Genomic DNA, 6,441 nt, shown 5'->3' with positions numbered 1-6,441 from the left:
TAGCTTTGATGTTCCAAGAAAAACAAGTAAAGAGTAGGATTTGTTTGGTATAATTTTTTTATTGGATCAATGCAAAAATTAAAAAGGATATTAAATAAGCTTTCAGGCACAACATGCCCTTCTTTAAATAGAAGAAATTTCAGGCTAATGACTTTTGATAGCTTTTTATTGTTATATTTCCTCTAGGAACACACAAATCGCTGCAATACTTTGAAAATCACGGTTGGATATAAAAAGGTTAAAGGCCTGTAGGGAAAGTATTGTTCAGACTTTTAACAAAATGGTGTTCACAAAACAAAATGGAGTTTGTAGGTTTTTACTGTTGTATTCAGTATGCATACTAATCTATCACATGGGGTGGGGGTTGTGTGTGCATGTGTGGGTGTACACATGTACGTCAAAATCAGCTTTCCTGACTCAAGTCAGGCGCTAGTACCATGGACAAGTTTCAAAGACAGTATAAATCTGTCAGAGACAATGACATCCTGGCTGAGATGACATATTTTTGATCAGTCTTCTTGAAAGTGTATAGTAAATTATTAAAGCTTAGGTTTATTTAGATTCCATTTATGTGACTTATCCTTTCAAGATGGTAAGCACTCTTGTGAGGTCCTGCATACTGTCAGCTCAAAAGCTGCAAATGTTTAGAATCTGACTGATTAATTTCTTATATTTAATATATTTATTTTAATTCTCACTAGATATATAAATGTTTTCATTTTTTCTGACTCCTATATAATTGATATATTGGATGTAACATTTCTAAGAAAAAATATACTTTCTCCCTTTTTTATATATTAAACTCAAAGAACAAGAAGTTTCATGAGTAGTACATTATGACCACCACTTTCACCTTATGTTGACTCCAAACATCACTGTTTTGTACTGCAAATCATCATCTAAGTGAGTATTTCTCATAAATCTTTCCTTTGTGTCTGGCATCAAAAAAGAACACAGTTTAGTCTATATGCTTATAAATAGCTATCTTACTCCATACATTTACTTTCCTAAATGGACTTTGTTCACATTGGTTTGGTACATTCTGCTGTATCAGCAGGACTTTTTAATCACAGAATGGGACCATTTACTTTGTTGTTAGCGTTACTTTTGTCATTATTACTTTACCTCTGCATTGCAAAGAATGTTGATTATTTTTCTAAAAGAACCAGTTAATGTGTCCCACTGAATCTTCTTGACAAATTAATTCAGTGTTGCTGATGATTTGGGACTATGCATTTTAATTATTTAGACACTAAACTCCACTTTCACCTAAAATAGGACTGGTTTTGCAAGCCAAGGTAAGTCAAAGACAGACAAAACGAGGTTAGATGATGGGCAGTAATGGCAGGGTCTACGAAGGGTAACAATGATTTTAGTGATCAGCTTGACAGGCTTCAAAGATATTGTATTCTTAAGTAGTTATTATGCAGATGACTGTAATTTGTGTGAAATTTAGTTTAAAGAAATTGAAAGTAACTGAAATCCCATATAAATTTTTAAAGTATTTTAAAGTGCCTTAGCATTTGCAAATCCATCCCCAAAAGTATTTCTTACTTGGGAAAAAATGTTTTGTTCATTGAAAAAAGTAGCAGAATGAAAATAGAAATTATATTTTTTTCTAGAATTTTTTATTATATATTTCATTTTCTTTTATTATAATTTATAAATACCAAATAATAAACTATATATGAAATAATTGCAATTTTCAATTGAAAATAAAAAGAGCATTTGTTATTCATTCTCTTATTCAGATATAGAGTCATAGATGTTAGGGGCTGGAAGGGACCTCACGAGATCATCGGGTCCAGCCCCCTTGCACTTGGGCAGGGAGGACTGCTGGGGTCAGATGATACCAGCAAGGTGTGCATCAAGTTGTTTTTTTAAGATTACCAGGGTAGGTTATTGTACCATCTCCAGGGGGAGTCTGTTCCAAACCCTAAGCACTTGAATCATAAATACATTTCTCCTTATGTCCAAAATGAAGCAATCTTCAATCGCTTTGTGTCCATTGTTTCTTGTCTTCCCCTGGCGAACAGATGCTCCCTCAGGCCCTGATGTATGCCCCTTATGTACTTACAGGCTGTCACCAAGTCCCCTCTAAGTCTTCTTTTCTCTAGGCTGAACAGTCCCATGTCTTTCAGCCTCTCCTTATATGACCTGTTCTCCAGACCTTGAATCATGTGTGTGGCCATCCTTTGGACACTCCCAGCTTCTCCCCATCCTTCCTAAAGTGCAGCACTGAGAATTAGACATGGTACTCCTGCTGTGGTTTCACTAAGGCTGAGTAGAGTGGGTGGATGAAATTCTTAATCTTGCTTGAAATGCATGAGTAGATGCATGCCAGTGTTTTATTCACTCTGTCAGCTACAGCATTTCATTGGTGACTCATGTTAATTCTGTGATCTATCACAACCCCCAGGTCACTTTCATTTCTGGTGCTGGCAAATGTAGCACAGCTGAGTTTGTGTGTTGTGGATTATTTCTCCCTATATGGAGCACTTTACATTTCTCCATGTTAAACATCATCAGGTTTTGACCTGCCCACCTTGCAAGCCAATCCAGGTCAGTCTGTATCCCCCAGCTTGTCTTCAAGTGTGACCGCAATTCCTCATAATTTGGTTGTTAGGAAGACCAAAGCAGAGATGAAGCTAGGGCTAGGGATCAGAATTAGGGATAACAAAAAGTCATTTTTCAAATACATGGGGAGTAAGAAGAAGGCACCAGGTAATGTGGGCCCCCCACAGGACAGGCTTGGCAATCTGATCATTGCAGCAAAAGAAAAAGGTGATCTCTTCAACGGGTTCTTTGCCTCCATATTTCTAAGCAGGGACTGGAACAATTCCCCCACTAGGATTATGGACAGGCTCAGGGGCTATGACACCATGCCTAGGGTTAGGGAACTTTTGGAGGGGCTGGACATGTTTACATCAGCAGGTCCATATGCTCTTCATCTGAGGGTATTGAGGGAATTGGCAGAGGTCATAGCAGGGCCCCAGGCATGGCTGTATGACCAGTTGTGGTGCTCTGGCCAGGTCTCAGAGGACTAGGAAAGGGCCAATGTGGTCCTCATTTACAGAAAGGGGAAGAAAGAGGACCCTGGCAATTATAGGCCAGTCAGTCTTACCTTGGTCCTTGGGAAGACCTTTGAGAAAATTATCAAGGAGCACATCTGCGAGGGCCCAGCAGGGGAGGTAATGCTCAGAGGCAACCAACATGGGTTCATTGAGTGCAGATCCTCCCTGGCTTACCTGGTTTCCTTTTATGATCAGGTCACAAAGTCCCTGGATTAGGGCATTGAGGTAGATGTCTCTTCCTGGATTTAAGAAGGACTTTGACATGGTTTCTTACCACATTCTTTCAGAAAAACTAGGTGACTGTGGCATCAGTGCCTACACAGTCAGATGGGTGGCAAATTGGTCATACCCAGAGAGTGGTGGGGAATGGGTCATTTTCAACCCAGGGGGATGTGGGCACTACAGTCCCCCAGGGCTCTGTTCTGGGGCCTGTACTGTTCAATATCTTTATCAGCATTCTGGAAGTGGTCATGGAAAGCACGCTGTCCAAATTCACTGATCACATTAAGATGAGTGGAGAGGTGGGCACACTGGAGGGGAGGGACAGAACCCAGCTAGATCTAGACAGATTACAGAGGTGGACTGATGAAAATAGGATGTAATTCAATGCAGACAAGTGCAAGGTGCTGCATCTAGGGAGAAGGAACCAGCAACAGACCTATAGGCTGGGGAACACAAAGGCAGGAAGGGATCTTGGAGTAGTTGCTGACACTAGGATGAACATGAGCTGCCAATGTGAGGAAAGAGTCTGTAAGGCTAACCACACCTTGTCATGCATCTACAGATGCACCACAAACAGGTCCATGGAGGTGATCCTTCTCCTCTGTGTGGCATTAGTCAGGGCACAGTTGGAGTACTGCATCCAGTTCTGGGTGCCGCACTTCAAGAGGGATGTGGCTAGCATAGAGAGGGTCCAGAGGAGGGCCACTCACATGGTCAAGGGGCAGCAGGTCAGACCCTATGAAGGGAGGCTAAAGGGCCTGAACCTATTCAGCCTCCACAAGAGAAAGCTGAGAGGAGATCTGGTGGCAGTTTACAAACTCATTGGGTGGGACAGCAGAAATTGGGTGAGACTTTGTTCCCCCAGGGGTTACTAGGAATAATGGCCGCAAATTGTTAGAAAGGAGGTTCAGGTTGGCCATCAGGAGTCATTACTTCATGGTTAGGGCTGCCAGGCTCTGGAATGGACTCCCAAGGGAGGTGGTGCTCTCTCCTATCTTGGGGGTCTTCAAGAAGAGGCTGGATAGATATTTGGCTGGGGTGTTATGACCCCAGCACTTGTTCCTGCCCAGGGAAGGGGGTCAGACCTGATGATCTGTTTAGGTCCCTTCTGACCCTAAGCATTATAATACTATAATTCCACAGTCTGGACACCCTGACTGTGACAAAGTTTTTCCTAATGTTGAGCCTGTATCAGTCTTCCAGGAGTTTGTGGCTATCACTCCTAGTCTTCTCCTTGGGAGCCCTGGTGACACTCCCCTAGTGTAGCCTTTAGCCACTACCAGGTCCCCTCTCAGCCTTATTTTCTTCAGGTTCAAGAGTCCTAGATCTATCAGCCTTTCCTTATCTGGCTTGCCTTTTAAGACTCTGATCATACGGGTGGCTCTTTTTTTGGACTCTCTCAAGCTTATTTACATCTTTGTTAAAGTGTGGTGCCCAGAATTGGATGCAGTAATCCAACTGTGGCCTCACCAATGCTGAATAGAGTGGAAGAAACACCTCCTTGGTTTTCTGGAGATGCATTAATTGATGCATGCCAGAGTATTATTTGCCCTACTGGCTACAGCATCGCACTGCTGGCTCATATTCATAGTGTGGTCTATTATTACCTCCAGGTCCCTTTCTTTTCTGGTGCTAGACAGTTTGGTGTCATCAAGCCTGTAGGTGCATTGGGGGTTGCTCATCCCAAGGTAGAGCACGTTACATTTTTTGACATTGAACTTCATCAGATTCCTATATACCCAACTTGCTAGCCTGTCTATGCCTACCAGTATCTGTAGCCTATCTTCAAGCATAACCACGCTGCCCCATAACTTGGTGTTGTCTGTGAACTTGGCCAGTGAGCTCTTCACCTCCACATCCAAAACATTAATAAAGATGTTGAAAAGTACTGGGCCGAGCACCATCCCTTGTGGGACATTGCTGCCCATTTATCGCTAGGATGACACAGATCTGTTCACTACGACTCCCTGGATCCTATACTGGAGCCAGTTTCTCACCCACCAAACCATTTTTGAGTTAAGCCCACAATCCTCCAATTTTCTTGTGAGGATATTGTGGGATACTAGATCAAATGCCTTTTGGAAGTCAAGGTATCTTCTTATAGTGGCTGGAGCTAAAATCTGAATTGCTGATATATCTTCTTTAGATGGTTTAACATTGTCATTGAGTGAACATGATAGAACTCAGATTTTAATCACTTTAAGGAACGGGCTATCTCTAGTCTAAGTTGGCAAAGTTTATAAAGTTTAATTGTATCCTGGCATGAATACTTCAGTAGAAATAATACACATATATAAATATCAATAATTATTCTAATCAAAGGCACAAGATTCATACCAATTTGTGCTTTTTTATAACTGGCCCTTTGATATTAAATCAAATCACCTGTTTTCTATTACAGGACATTATAGAAAAGGGTGTTGTTGATTTTTTTTACATACAAATTATACTTGAAATCCTGGGGCATGTCCAGATGAATGCACATGTGCCTCTTGCCCTTCCTCAAACCCCTTTGAGGTGGGGCAACAGGTACATGCAGGAATGAAAAAAAATGTTCCCCACACTGCAAGTTTGAAGTGCAGGGAGAAAATTAGACCCCGGGATATACAGGGGTCTAAAAAAATCAAAGTTTAAAAATTAGGAGCATTCAGAGGCTGGATCCTCCATGGAGACACTTTGGCTGCCAGAGCATGTCTATGGTTGGTTCCTTGCCCTGGTACTGAAACACATGGCCGGCCAGGCCATATGTTTTAGCACCTGGACTCTGATGCTGGTGAGTAAGGGGTCAGGGGGCCTGGAGGAGGGGGTAGGGGACCATGGGGGGGACTCCTGCCTTGGCTGGCCCTGCCCCCCACCAGCCCCACCAGGCCCCGACCCCTGTCCTGGCTGGCTCCTCCCTCTGCCAGCACCCCTGCATCCCCCCACCCCTGCCACAGCTGGCACCTACCCTGCCAGTCCCCACAAAGCCCCCAAACCTTCCTGTGGCTGGCCCTTCCTCCCAGGCCCCACCAATCCCTGCCACCCACCCTATTTTAAAAAAACAACCCCCCCAGCACTTACTGGCAGCTCCAACTGCTGTCTGGCTGATTGAGGCCCTGCCCACCCTGTGAAGGGCAGGGTGGCAGCCCCAGCAGCCCCAGCCTGG

Source organism: Crocodylus porosus, unplaced genomic scaffold, assembly GCF_001723895.1.
Source record: "Crocodylus porosus isolate Cpor-Errol unplaced genomic scaffold, CroPor_comp1, whole genome shotgun sequence".
Classification (NCBI taxonomy): domain Eukaryota; kingdom Metazoa; phylum Chordata; order Crocodylia; family Crocodylidae; genus Crocodylus; species Crocodylus porosus.
Note: the sequence above shows the minus strand (reverse complement) of the source record.